This window comes from Plecotus auritus (assembly GCF_963455305.1).
Source record: "Plecotus auritus genome assembly, chromosome: 2".
NCBI lineage: Eukaryota > Metazoa > Chordata > Mammalia > Chiroptera > Vespertilionidae > Plecotus > Plecotus auritus.
Window position 1 is genome coordinate 162,093,129 of NC_137771.1, and position 12,724 is coordinate 162,105,852.

Sequence of the window (12,724 nt, forward strand, 5' to 3'; positions counted from 1 at the left end):
TGTCAAACATTAGATTCATTCCTGACCTTTGAGGACTTTTTAATTATGATAATGCCAGGTCAGGGTAAATGAGAAGCAGAAGGCTGAGAGGACCAAAAACAAACAAACAATCAAAAAACAGAAAGAAAGATTTTGCATTGTTTATGCCATCCAGTATGGCAAATTTTACAGATGCTTTCTGTTTGCTTGGGATAGTTTATTGCTTATGTTATTTCTTTGCTTTCTTTTTCCCCCCATGTGCGTGTCTCTACCAAATTTGGCTGGAAATATTTTGTGTGTGTCTGTACAGTAAACCTCATATTTTTCTATAGATTTAGTGTGGTGCAGAAGCTCCTCTTTTTTTTTTTTTCTTCCCTAAGGGTTAGACACATCAATATTCTAGCTACTCACTTTCGAGGCCAATGGAAAATGTGTTCCTAAGATTAAATAGACCTGAGTAACACATAAATTCAGTTTATACTGATGCAGTATGTTACGCAGTTATTCACATCCTGAATTTCTGATGAGTGGGATATACCTGTTGGACAACAAACTGCTACTGACTGAGAGTCCCTGATCTACAATTTAAAGACAGAGGGTCAGAACAAAACCCCAACTTTAGGGTCTCTATGGAGAGCCTAACTTGCATAGAGCATTCCTCAACTGTGGAGCTCTGGCTCATAGAGGGTTCTTGAAATATTCTTAGGAAAAACTAGAGCAATACATACAGGCACATAGGAAAGGCCCTTTGTCCTGTAATACACTATCTCCCTCCACTTCCACTTTTGAAACACAGCACTTAAAAAATTATCCAGACTATCCTATCTAATAAAAGAGTAATACCCAAATTAACCATCACTCCGCTATACCCACAAGCTAGGCCCACCAGCCAATCAGGAGCGAGTGTGCAAATTAACCCCAATCAAGATGGCTGCGGCCACGGAATGAGCAGGAGACTTGGGTTTCCCCGGCAATGGAGGAAGCCAAGCTTTCCACACACCCTGGCGGGCCCAGGCCTCCACTCAAGGCTACAAAGTTTCAATTATAGAAGATAAATAAATCCCAGATACCAGGGCCTCCGCTTGGGTTGCCAGGGGGCATGGCTGGCCTGCAAACCACCACAGGCCCCTCGCCCAGGCCGCCCCATGCCCCAAGGGGACCCCCACCCTGATCCGGGACACCCTTCAGGGCAAACCAGCCGGTCCCTACCCATGCACCAGGCCTCTATCCTATCTAATATAAGAGTAATATGCAAATTAATCATCACTCCAACACACAAGATGGCTGCCCCCATGTGGTCAAAGATGACTGCCCCCATGTGGACACAAGATGGCTGCCACAAGATGGCCAGCAGGGCAGGACAGTTGGGGGTGACCAGGCCTGCAGGGGAGGGCAGTTAAGGGTGACCAGGCCTGCAGCGGAGGGCAGTTAGGGGCAAACAGGCTGGGAGAGGAGCAGTTAGGCATCAATCAGGCTGGCAGGGGAGTGGTTAGGGGGTGATCAGGTTGGCAGGCCGAAGCAGTTAGGGGCAATCAGGAAGGCAGGCAGGTGAGCAGTTGGGAGCCAGCAGTCCTGGATTGTGAGAGGGATGTCCAACTGCCCGTTTAGGCCTGATCTTACTGGGATCAGGCCTAAACGGGCAGTCGGACATCCCTCGAGGGGTCCCAGATTGGAGAGGGTACAGGCTGGGCTGAGGGACACACACACCCCCAGTCCATGTACAAATTTCGTGCACCGGGCCTCTAGTTAATATATAATTCCTCCCTTTTCAGACTTCATAAGTTCTCACTTGGGAAGAAATCTTCCATTTCTACTGAGAAATCTTAAAAATTTAAAAATTATAAACTTTAAAATCTAGTGTTACATTTGGTTGAAGTAAGTTCACCATATTTCTCTAGTATGGGTCACCTGAAGCCACACTGCACTTCTAGGTAGTAGAAGACTATGTTTTCCTTTCACTCCAGATAACACATCATACATCTAATAATGAATATAGTCAATGCTACACAGATCTGGCATGCAAATTATCATCCTAAATTTAAATCAAGTAAAGAAAGTGTCCCCTCTCCCCAACATAATAGTTCCTCCAGGAAACCTAGCTAAATCTGTGAACTGTCTCTCTAGTAAACCAAACTGCCCTTTGACTTGCAGATATGCTGAAGAATATTATGAAACACACTAATGAGATTTTATGATCAATTGTTACATTTCAGAAAATATTATAAGAATATACACAGAAGAAAAATACTCCTATATACAAAGATTACAACTATTTATCTGAATGTTTTTAACATTAACATATTAAAGAGTCCTGATGGGCCTGAAATATTGATGAACTAAAGGTTATGATGCCTGGGGTGTGCTTCAACATAACATGGTGGTAGCATAGGAAATGATAGATCAAGAGTTAATCATTGTGCAAGCTGGGTGATAGGTACATTGATTGGAGTTCAATGTAGAAAAATTAATGTGTTTAAATTTTTTCATAATAAAAACTTAAGAAATATATACCAATTTGAACATTCATTCATTTACTCATTATTTATTGGTTGATTCATTTACTCTTTATATGCAAGATATTATGGAAATGTAATAAGTAAAATAATAAGATAAAAACCAAAACATGCTCTTATTGGACATTTAGGTTAAGTAAGCTATTCCTCTTCATGAATAGTATATGTTGATTTAAAATGATATTTATAAAAACTGTGTAATTTACATGTAGAATTCTTAGGTTAACTTTTGAAAGCAAGACAAAAAATGATATAGAAAGCATGTTACAGTGTGTTTTTAAAAATATGTCCTCAGGGGAAAATGAGAGTAAGGAAATAAATATATCAAATGGTTATTAATGATTGGATTTAAATTATAGAAATAATTGCTTTAATTTTTCTTCATTTTATTCTTATGTGTTTTTCCAAATTATTTTTAATGAGCATGTATCATTTTAAAATGAAAATAAATATTTATTCATTAGTGGGTAAGATGTGCTCTCCTTTCCCAAGGAGCTTTTCATCTACTAAAACAGAGAAACTGCAAACACACAGCACTGCCCTGAGAGTTTAAATCTTCATACCTACAAGGGAAGTACACCCACAGGAAAAGAAACGTCAGTACCAAATTTATCTGATCATAGAAACATAAAGGGCTTTCTGTGTGTTGGATAGAAATAGGGGAGGACCTGGCTTCTTTGCAAGCCAGAAAGAGTGTGAAATTCAGGTCATTTTGTGATGAGATCATTTTGCAACGAATGTAATGGTAGCCACAAATTAAAGTTACCAAATAAGCCTGTTTCCTGAGCTGCTAACACTTGTGCTGATATGTTTCTTTTTGGGCAGTGCAACAAGTAAGCATGGGAGTGGGAGTGTAGAGGGAGGGCGAGGTACAATCCTAAAGGCTTGTGGCCTTCAAGTTCAGAGAAGCAGATAGATGTGCAACACAATTAAATACAGTAATACTGTGACAACTATGGATTCTGTGCAATGGATATGGAAAGTCCCTGTTAGAAAGCTATCTTTATTACCCCAAGAGATTATTTTCCTCATTTTATGCACATTCATATAAAGTGAAGTCAAGAGTATAACTTTTAAAGGTTTGGATGAATATGATGTTCATGACTAAACAGGCCAAGCTGGAGCCAGGAGGAATTCTGCAAGATGCCAGGCAAGTCACCCCTTCCCTGCTCCTCCTTGTCCAGTGTATTCACCAGTGCATTTCCGTGCAGGCCAAGCTCCAGCAAACTCAGCTCTTTCAGGATCTGACTGACTACACAATGATCTACCAATATACCTTCAGTCCTAACCTGTACCCTCCTTCCAGGCACTGAAATCTCCACAATTCCAGAAGGCCACAAAACCAACCTTTTAGAAACTTCACGAAAAGACATAAAGACCTCAAAGTTTCAAACTAAGGTTTACTTGCAGCCCTGGTCTTGGTCCTCTTACTTCACTGCTAAATGCAGGGGGAAGGGGTTTCAGTTCTGAAAGGACATGTTCTCTTGCTGTTTGTCGCTGTGCATAAATAATAGCAGTCATGTATGAATTTAAGATTGATCCAAATGAAGCAAGCACATTTCACATTTGCAGCATGTCACAGAATAATAATAGGTATTCCAAAGCATCACAAAATAGGTTTGGAGGGATTTTGTGTTTGTTTGCTTAATGCCATAGCATCTAATATTCCACATGGGAAATGTCAGCACCAACTTCACCGCATCACCCTCTCTTTCCACACAGGTGTCACCTTTGCAAAAATATACCAGTACTGTATATCTTTGGAGAGTCTTTCAAACTAATCCTTTGGGTACTTCTACCTCTGTGTGGCAAAATCATTGTAAAATGTTTGTCAAAATCTGTGATAATATTCTTGGGATCAGTTTCTCACCATTCTAAATGCTGGTATTTCAAATAAATAAACAGGATATGAAATATATACCCTCTACCAAGGTCAAAATATATTCTGCTCAAATGCTATACTTGTGGTGGACTCGCCACGCCTTTACTTCTTTTTACAATATTTTGGACTGCCGTTTAGAGATAATGGAAGTGACTTACCAGGCAGCAATGTCTTGTGAGGAATACTCAGTCAGTGATGGTGAAACTTCCTGAAATGAAAAGAGAATCATAAATACTAGGTATTTAATAAAGATATGGCAACATGGTGTTCATAGAAAAGAACCCATTTGCTTCTCCCTTTGGGACGCTGACTTGATGATACTATATAAAGTAAAGGATGCCTCCTTTTGAGAATGAAAATACAACTCTGCATGAGAAAGTGGCGTCTGTAACTGCCTGCATGCTTAAGGGCTCCAACCGGTTGTGACTGACTTGTTGCCCATTTCTGCAATTCACTGTGACTTGTGTTGAGAAAATTATGTTTTATGGTTAATTATCCATGGTCTCTTTAAAAAAATAAATCAAACCATTGTGAACCACCAGGATTTGCAGCTCCATTTGAACTTTACTATACTTTTGGTTAAACATTTTATAAATAAAAACAAACTGGTTTTTCCTTGTTTTTGGTTGTTTGTTTCTTGTGTTCTGGATATAAATATTGTGGCAGTGGTTGGAGAACAAGCTATGGATTATTTACCCCTGGCTTCATGAGTTGTTTGTTACTGGTCTTATACTCCTTCATGAGTAAATGTATAGTATTATATTTCTAGTCCTGTAACACAAAAGGAATGAGTGAACTGAAACCTTTTGAAACCAAAACCTTTTATGCTAAGTCACAGAGCAACAAAACAAACCCCAAATTAACATTTAAAAAGCTTCTACTGTGGAGCAACAAAATCCCCAAATATTATATAATCTGCATTTTAAAAATTGCTTGCCTAACAAGCAGCAGTCTGTCAATAACTCCACATGCTTGTCTTTTCACTGCTGTATAATTTAGAAGCCATAGGTGGCTTTTACCAGAGATCACCTCCCACCCCCAACATCACCACCAGAATGAAGCCTTGATAATAACCAGCATAACTAATTTAAGCCAAAATTGATTCATAAAGGTCAGGAATTATTGTGCTATAAGTAATGAAACACTATATGAAAGAAGAACTCCATATGAAATGTATCTATAGTTTTCATCCTAAAACCTATATAAATAAAAAGTCTAAAATATAAGTGACCAGAGAAAATGAGAAAAGCCAAGATTCAAAGGACCCTGTGGCAGAATGCAAAGGGAATTATTTGAGACCCACAATCATAAGTCCCTAATATACCTGCATGTTAAACTTAATGAGGATCACCAAAGTAGCTTCCCAAAAATTATGCTTTTTAAATGATCCACGGCGGGTCTATGCAGCACAGAGGACCTCTATATAAAATTACTTTCTGCAATTTACTACTTTTACAAAGACAGAGATAGGACAATAAGGGCTTTCTTATAAAACGATCTGTCCATTTCTGAAGCTTGAAGAGCTCTGTATTCTCTTTCATCTTACCCCGGGGTTACTCACATGGCTTACTGCTTACCTGCATAAGCACTAGGAGGGAAGAGACCAGCTCACCAAAACATGGTAAAATATCTGTGAAGCAGCTACTATGTAGAGTGATTCTGTTTGAGAGGGTAAGTCAGTGACTGAGGTTCTTGTTGCAACATTTAAAAGTATCTATTACTACTGCCAACAGCAACTAGAAGCAAGGTTGAAATCGTTGTGAAGGACTTTTGAAAAATTGGAAAATACTTAAAACTCTCCCTAAAATCTTGCATGCCCAGGAAATAGAAAGTCTAGGCCTGCCAGTCCCTCCTAAGCCTGGATCCCAAAGTGCAAATGAAAAAAAACACAAGTAGCCTGTATGTTCCCAGGGCCATGGTTATAACTGAAAACGGGGGCTGAAATGCATTTGCTGGCATCCATTGGATATTGAAAGGCCAATTTTGTCCTAAGGATGGTTCAGAGAGATTAAAAATCCACCAAGATGAAAATGGAAGCTATTTTGACAAACTGGGACAGGAAAAAATGTTCAAAGATGTTTTACTCAAAGAAATTTTTCTCTATTCTTTCATAACCAGATATCTCCACCTATTTTTGACAACCAAGAAAATACTACTGTATAGAATTCTAAGTTTTCTTTTAAATCCAGGCAACCCATTTTAAAGCCAGGGTACTCTAAATGACTTCCTATGTACAGAACTACACATCCAAAAAAAAAGTGCTTGGTTTCAGATGATGAAACATGTTAAAATTATATTGTAAAGAATAGATTTTACATGGTTTAGAATTTATTTTGATAATCAGAAATATACATACAAAATTGCAATTTGGAATCCAAATTTAGCTATAATCCATGTAGAGGAACACTTAGAAAAGATATACCTGAGAATATAATTTCCTGGTTAAAGACTAGAATATTCTAACCAATTTTCATTATTTTTCCAGAAACAAACTTTTCTGAGCTATAGATTCTTTTAAGGAAGAAAAGCAGAAATAAAATGTGTTTATAAAGTACTTGAAAGATATACTAGCTTAGTGATTATTCATATTTAAGACAACAAAAGATTTCTCCATGTCATCTGAAATAGAGAGACACGATAATCCCAAGGGTCTTGATCAGGCAGTTGTTAACGGAGAGCCACACATTCAGCCAGTACTAGTAAAACCTGAAACACCTGAAAAAACTCTCCTGGCTCTGATTTTTATCTTTATGCACCAGATTTTTCCATACAAAGGAATCCTAAATTCTAACACATAATAGAAAGTTAAACAAACTAGGAAAGAACCTGACTTTTTTTTAAAAGTAAAGGAAAACCATCTCTTACCTTCAGTAAAATCAAATAAGCCAATTTCATAGGACCTTACCATCCAAAAGTAAAGTATGACCTAAAGCAGTGGTTCTCAACCTTTTTAATGCCGCCACCCTTTAATACAGTTCCTCATGTTGTGGTGACCCCCAACCGTAAAATTATTTTCGTTGCTACTTCATAACTGTAATTTTGCTACTGTTAATGAATCATAATGTAAATATTTGTGTTTTCCTATGGTCTTAGGCGACCCTGCTAGCGGTTCTCAACCTGTGGGTCGCGACAGGTTGAGAACCGCTGCTGTAGAGCCTAAGACCATCGGAAAACACAGACATTTACATTACGATTCATTAACAGTAGCAAAATTGTAAAGTAATTCCCAAATACAAAGAGGAGAAGCGTCTCAATAGTTCCTACTCGGATCCGTCCTCTCCTGTGCACTTTCATCTTCCCTTATTGCATTGAGAACAATCAGAACTACCAACACCACCATCGCCACCGCTCATACACTGGATCTAACTTTCTCCTAGCAGATTCCTAATAATGCCTTGTGCTGTGCTTTCGATAATTTTGTATCCATTTTATAACTATTTATAGGCAGAACTAAAAAGGAAGAACAAAACAAAATTAAAAATTCCTCCAATCTCCCTTGGTTCCCAGAGGACATCAGTTAAGCGAAACAAAATATTAAACCTGAGAAGGAAGACTGATCAATGTCATACAAATCTCACTGTGTTCCTATTTAAACTGGGAAGGGAGTTGCTTCAATGAAAAAGTTGGGGGTGTGGGAAAGGAGTAAAGGGCTACAAAGAGAGAGAGATAACAATGTTTATTATACATATGGGACTTAAAAGCAGTACAATGAATCAAACGGTGTTCCAGGGAATTGTGTGACAGAGAGTTCTAAATGAGAACTCCAGAAACCACAGTCTCTTCAACTGAACTACTGCTTAGGGGATGGAGTCTATAGGAAGTTTGAATTAAGTGTCTCTATAGCATCTAGATGTTTCCTCTTTAATTATGACTTTGGGTTTGAATATACTTTGTCAGGAAGAAAAACAAATCAAAATATTAGAGCTTTGTACAGCCCCCAAAGACAGGGTTTATATAACCTGCGTTTTTACATAAATGTTACATCAGGATACATTTCAAATGAAAACGCATACACACACAGCTGTCTTCCTTATCCTCTTTCTATTTTAAAATTCATTTCATATTTTAAATGATGTTGATTTTTCATAAAATAAGTAAAAACCAAGTCAGCATTAAACACCTCAGAATAATTTTAGTCTTATATGACCTGGAAAATGTACCATATCATGGAAGGTTACAAACACCTGTTTTGAAGCCAGTTAAGGCACTGGCAATTATGGGATGTTTTGCTGCAGCCTAGGGCAACAAGAAATGGCCATGGATATTAACTAACTCCCTTTCAACAGTCTGAGAAAAGGAGGAAAAAAAACCTATAAGTTTTCCCATCTGTTATTTCCTTTTTTTTTTTCCGTTTTGGCTGTGGAAAAGTAAAATTATGCAAGAGCGTTTGAATGTAAAGGCTGTGTGTGCTTTTTCCCTTTTTGTCTCTGGGTACTGGTTATGTGATGTTGCGTAACTGAGTGCAGAGTAGGCGGTTAGCATTTACTATTGATTTACACTATGCCATCTAATGAGTTCAGAACACTGACAAGAAAGGAGTGGGAGGGGAAGGGAGGAAAAAGAAGAGAGGAATAAGGAGAGAAAAAAGGAAGAACAGAGGGGAGAGAGAAAGAGCTCATTTATACAAACAATTATAATGCCTGGAATAGTTTCATTCATTCCTTTAGCTCTGATTTATTGTTATAGTTCAGGTCTCAGATAAATGGGCTTGAGCTAGTGACCCCAATATTCCAATCTTATATCTAACTAGAGGCCCGGTGCATGAAAATTCATGCACTGGAGGGGGGGGTCCCTCAGCCCGGCCTGCCCCCGTCACAGTCCGGGAGCCCTCAGGGGTGGGAGGCGACCCGGTGATAAGGGGAAGGCAACACCCCATCACACCTCTGCTGCTGCCACTGCCAGCAGCACAAGCCTCGGCTGGCCATGGTTACCTGAGCCTCAGGTGGCCCTGGGCGGCTGGGCAGCTGCCATCCGAGGCTTGCCTGCACCTCAGGCTGGCCCTGGGCAGCTAGGGGGCTTAGGGGACTGGGGACTCCGGAGGCAGGTGCGTGAAGTGGCCGGGACCACCTGGGAGCAGGCCCCACCTTCCCACGTGCCTGTCACCCTGGTGGGGCTGAGGGGACTGGGTGCCAACATCTTGTGGCTGTGGGCACCGCCATCTTTGAGGGTGGGGCAGTCAATTAGCATATTCCCTCCTTATTGGCTGTGGGTGCTGCTATCTTTGAGGGTGGGGCAGTCAATTAGCATATTCCCTCCTTATTGGCTGTGGGTGCCACCATCTTTGTGACAGCATGAGGGTCGATTAGCATATTCCTCCTTTATTAGATAGGATGAGGGTTACTGGCAGGTGAATGTCTGAAAATACTAATGTGTCAAAGTACTTGATAATAATTCCACTAACCTGTCAGACTTCTCCATATAATAATTCTCTCTACATTTATAAATATGTATCTGTAAGAGCCAATGCTATGGTTCAACTAGTTTACCAAGTCACACTTATTGTTTTGCAAGGCACACATCAGGGTAAAGAACAATATGCCCTATTTTACCCATCTCCTTAAAAAATGCACAAAGAATTAATCTAGGAATATTTGAATAGGTCACTATTTTACCTTAAAAGAAGCAATGCCACATATTATTTGGTTACATAGAACAGCCCAATATAAGATAATGATAGAGAAATGGGGAAAGATTCTAAACTAACAAATGATATTTGTAAGAGAAATTTATATAACTTCTTAAATGATGCCTATGGAGAACACTTAAGTCTTAACTTTATACTGGGTAATTATAGACATTTCCAGTTCCCGAGGCTGCTCAGTGCTTCCCATGCCATGCACCCAGTTCCACAGCGTAGGCCAGAATATAAGGGTGAAGTTGATTCTGCTGTTGTGCACAGGACCTTCCTGTACCTGAGTGCCCCCCTATGGCTGAAAACAACCACTAAGTTGAGGAAGAGAAATAGGAACTATTAGCAGCTAGCTAGAGAGCAAGACAGGGAGCTTGTTTCCTTCTCAGGTGTGGGTTTGTAAAATGGTGACTGGGAAAATCACAGGAGGTCAGTTACAACAAAGAACAAAAATATAGGGTTTCATTTCTGGTCATCCAAGATGTCTTTTCACCCATTTTAGTTCAGAAAATATTAAAAAGATGCCTACTCCACCCTTTGTCAGTAATGCTTTAATGACTGATTGGCTATGTGCCTATGATTTAGACATAACATGTACTACAGTGCTTGGCACATTCCCTATGCTCAGCAAATATTTGTTGAAACAGTAAAATTATTACGGATACACATTTCTGTAGAAAAGCTTCAAAAATATATATTCCAGTTGTTCACAGGAAATTGTAGGCTGGACTTAGGCTGTAGACACAAAATCATGGTAGAGAGGAAGTATCAGTTGTTTGGGGATCAGTTTACCTCAGTTACATTTTATCAAGAAAAAGGCTTAAATCTTACCTAATAGAGAAAGATGTAAATTGACCATACCTCTGCTATGCCCACAGCCAATCAGAGTATGCAAATTAACCCAACAAAGATGGCGGTTAATTTGCATACAGACCTGGGTCCCAGGAACCTTCTCGGCACCCAGGTCACTCCCAGCTAGCCATTGGGTGGAGGCTTTAAGCTTGGGAAGGGGCTAAGCCCGCAATTTGAGGGGCGGGAGGGTCCCCTTCCCAAGCCTATAAAGCCTGGGGCGGAGGCTTTAGGCTTAGGCAGGGGCCAAGCCTGGGATCGGAGGGAAGGGGAAAAAAATCAAAGGAAACATATCCTCAAGTGAGGATAAAAAGAAAAATAAAGAAATAAATGTCATATCCTATGAAAGACACATCTTGAAAATGCTTAAAGAAAGTTGTCATTTTTTAATGATGAAGGGACTGGAGTCCGTGTTGATGAAAATACCTTGGCAGCTGTGGTAACTGGAAGTGGCTGCAGCAGTGGGGTGATGGGGCTGGCGCCTTCCCCTGATCAGCCCGGTCACCTCCCGCAAAGGGAGGCCAGACTGCGGCTTAGGTCCGCTCCCAACGGGCTCCCAGTATGTGAGAGGGGGCAGGCTGGGCTTAGGGACCCCTTCCTAGTGCACGAATTTCATGCACTGGGCCCCTAGTAAAATTATAATACTGATAACATCAGTAAAGTTTTGTGTTCATGTCCACCAGTATTTTTTTTAGTATTTTCATTCCAGTCTTGGGTGTAGTAAAGTCTATTTTCATTTTCCTGGACACATTCTAAAGGAAAAGTCATGGGATATCAACATAATTCAATTTACAAAAAGACTAAGAATGTAGCCATTTAGTAATGGGAGAGAATATAGCTTTTTGTTGAAGAGCAAAGCAGGTTAAGTTTTGATTAGGTTATGCAAATTTAAATTAGTAGAAGAGCAACCAAGAATTTACTGATTTTCATTTTCTTGGTTAAACAGGAGTTTTATGAGGAAAAAAAAATTCTGGATTAGAAAATCATAAATGCCATCTTTCAGTTAATTGGAGAAGACCTTTAGAGAAAGAGTTGCAAGTATAATCTCTCAAAAAATTCCAGTTGAAAATTCAGCTGAAAGCATGTTCTGCAATGGTAGCCATAGTAGTGTTTTACAAAATGGCACTATCATCTTGCCAACTCTATAGAAGTAAGCATGTACATTTCAGTCAAAACCTTCAAAAAGGTCTTTTTTAAAAACAAACAAACAGAGAAATGAAGATGGTGGCATAGGTAAGCACCTAAACTGCTGTCTCGCACAACAATTTCAAAACTACAACTAAAAGACAGAATGGACACCATCCAGAACCACAGGAAAGCTGGCTGAGTGGAAATTCTACAACTAGAAGGAAAGAGGAAAGCTCACGGAGAAGGAGTGGCAAAGAGCTGAGGTACGGAGACACGCGCACGCAGAGAGGAAGGGCGGGGGAGTGCCTGGCTGGCTTTCTCTGGCAAGAGGGGGAAGGAAGCTCCCGACTGCACTGAACCCCAGTTCCGACTGCACTGAACCTCAGTTCTGGGCGAAACCCTGTGGACCCAGGCTGATACAGGGGGAATTTGGACTGTCGGGTGGAGAGAAAGGCACAAGGAGACTCAGAAACTCAGAGACTCAGGGGAGCCGCGGCAGGCAGGGGTCTGGAGGCGCGAGTGCGCACAAGGACTGACTGCAGAGGTTAACACAGGCTGTCCCTGGCGGAGGGGAGTCGGAGGCTTCTGACGGCACTGAACCACAGTTCCGACTGCACTGAACTGCAGTTCTGTGTGAGCCCCTGGGGACCCACGCTCTTACGGGAGAAATCTGGACTGTAAGGTGAAAACTTGGGAACCACGGAAGGCAGAGGTCTGGAGACTCGCGAGCAAGGGCAGGGCTGA

General features: G+C 40.4%; 1 protein-coding gene across 15 annotated transcripts in view; it reads right to left on the bottom strand.

Moving 5' to 3' along the window:
* The window catches only part of ZBTB20 (zinc finger and BTB domain containing 20), a 913,066-nt gene that overhangs the window by 373,289 nt on the left and 527,053 nt on the right, over nucleotides 1–12,724 (bottom strand). For all 15 annotated transcript variants that reach the window (XM_080655527.1, XM_080655526.1, XM_080655530.1 and 12 more), the window contains one exon: nucleotides 4,533–4,582. The gene's annotated coding sequence lies outside the window, so the exon portion shown is untranslated. The remainder of the gene's footprint in view (nucleotides 1–4,532; nucleotides 4,583–12,724) is intronic.